This window comes from Canis lupus, chromosome X, assembly GCF_048164855.1.
Source record: "Canis lupus baileyi chromosome X, mCanLup2.hap1, whole genome shotgun sequence".
Lineage (NCBI taxonomy): Eukaryota > Metazoa > Chordata > Mammalia > Carnivora > Canidae > Canis > Canis lupus.
Window position 1 is genome coordinate 40,304,937 of NC_132876.1, and position 2,565 is coordinate 40,307,501.

Below are 2,565 nucleotides of genomic sequence, written 5' to 3' on the forward strand. Positions count from 1 at the left end.
AATATCCAGCTTCATCATGTTGTTAGTTTTATTAAATGTAAGAGTTTGTGCAAGAAGGCACTATGGAAATTCTAAAATGCAGGTAGATGGTAATAAGTGGTGCTTGGCCATATCCATGCCTCCAGTGTGGTATGCCTTCTTTCTGGCAAAGGTGTGAGCTCTGGCTCTGACATTGGCTGCACTCCCTTAGGGGTGGTGAGATCACCTAATTGCAGATATGACTGAGCCTGAAGTAAACCCAAGGATCTACCCCCTCACAAATGCCCTCCTCACCAAGAAACTACTGGCCCTTGTTCAGCAGTCATGAAACTATAAGCAGCTTCGGCAAGGGGTCAATGAGGCACCAAAACCCCCAACAGGGCATCTCTGAGTTCAGGAAAATGGCTGCAGACCCTGAGCCCCTAGAGATCACTCTGCACCTCCCACTGCTGTGTGAAGAGAAGAATGTGTCCTACATGTTTGTGAGCTCCAAGCAGGCCCTGGGGTGGGCCTGTGGGGTTGCCGGGCCTGTCATCTCCTGTTCTGTCACCACGAAAGAAGGCTCCCAGCTGCAACAGCAGACGTAGGTCAGTTCAGCCATCCATTGAGAGGCTCTCAGGCTAACCCAGTGGCCTCTGGCCCACTTGGCACAGAGTTCTCCCCCTGGGGTTGTGTACCATATTGTTCACATGTAGGGTCTCCAGCTACCTTCTCGACGTATGTTCTAGTACTAGATCTGGTTTCTGCATTTTTGTACTGTTTTCATTTGGTTTTACAGGTTGTTATCCATACATGACTCCTGCACCTCACCCCAGTCTCCTATTCTACTCTCCCTGGGGCATCTTGTCCTCTCTTTTGAAAATAAACTAATGCCAAAACAGATGGAAGCCGAGTGGGGACACCATTCAAAGGCAGGGGAGAGCTAGGATAGAGATCTGCTTCTGGCTTTCAGTTGCTAACTTCCTGTTTGTGTGAAGGACATGATGGAAGTAAACAGCATTCTTTGTCACCCTTGTGCCTGGCAGACATAATCGCTCTGTGCGTGTTTTCTCTCTAAGGGATTATGTATCATTTGGGGAGAAAGCACATATTCTGTGAGGTCGTCGGGTATATGTCCAAGTGTCATTTGCTAATATACCCTTGCTACTTGCTTTGATAATGTGATCTTATTCCCTCTGTTCCCTAACTCCCAGTCATGCCCCTGAGGGTGGCAGGGCAGCAGCATTCCAGAGATGTGCTGCAGAATTCTAGAGGCTGCCTGGGTGAGTTAGACATGGGGTAGCTGATCTAGGTTATGAAGGAGTCCAGAGTGGCAAGAAAGGGTGCCAGCTGATGCTGGAATGAAGAAGTCTGGGCAAGTCATGGAGACCTGACTGGAAGCTACATTTTAGAGATGTTGGAATCTAGGAAACATCCTCCCTGGTGAATGGAGATGTCTTCAGTGGACACTTGGTACCAGCTCTGAGAGCCCTTACCCCTGTTTCCTGCCACGATGTGGGTATATATTTTTATAACATCATAAGGACAGTGTTAGCATGTTATTCTTGTGAGCATCCTAATAAATAAATATATTCATATCCCTCCCAAATGGTAATAAGTATTTTCATGGGGAACAAAATAAATGTAAAGAGGAGGGGAGAGTTTTCAGGGGACATTCAGGAATTCTTTGGCCTGAAGAGAAACTACAGAGTTTTGTCTGATTCATGGTGGCATCACCAGGGACTTTCCAATTTCTGGGAAGCTTATCCCTACAAAGAAATTATTTCCAGTGGCTTGGTGTTGTGGCGATTTAGCTGACTTGAGCCAGAAGTAGGGGATTTGGAGGAAGTCTGCCTAATCGCGGGCAGTGGGAAACTGGGATGGAGCCAATGTAAATGTGGCTGGCTGGGAAACATTTTTGCAGACAGAAAGCATTTAAACAACTTTTTATTGTGGTGAAATATACATAACATAAAATTTACCATTTTAACCATTTTTAAGTATACATTTCAGTGGCATTAAGTACAGTCACATTACTGCACAACCATCACCAATATCCATCTCCAGAACTTTTTCATTATCCTAAACTGAAACACTGCATTCATTAAGCAATTAACTCTTCATTGCCTCCTCTCCCCCACCCCTGGAAACCACTATCCTACTTTCTGTCTCTGAATTTCATGATTCCAGGAACCTCATATAAGTGGAATCAAATAACGTTTGTCCTTCTGTATCTTGTTTATTTCACTCAGTATAATGTCTTCAAGGTTCATCAATTTCATAGCATGTGTCCAACTCTTATTCCCTTTTAAGGCTGAAAAATATCCCATTGTATGTATCTACCACATTTTGTTTATCCATTCATCCATTGATGGACACTTGAGCAGTTTCCATCTTTTGGCTGTTGTGAATAATGCTGCTATGAACACTGACATACAAATATCTGTTCAGGTTCTTGCTTTCAATTCTTTTGGGTATATACTTAGAAGTGGAATTGCTGGATCATATGATAATTCTATTTTTTTGAGGAACCACTATACTATTTTCCACGATGGCTGCCATTTTATATTTTCACCAGCAATACACAATGGTTCCACTCTCACCACA

At 43.9% G+C, this 2,565-nt stretch overlaps 1 pseudogene; it reads left to right on the forward strand.

Annotated features, from left to right (window-relative positions):
• The first annotated feature begins 217 nt into the window (after positions 1-217).
• On the forward strand, positions 218-603 carry LOC140628448 (NHP2-like protein 1 pseudogene; annotated as a pseudogene).
• The last annotated feature ends 1,962 nt before the right edge of the window (positions 604-2,565 follow it).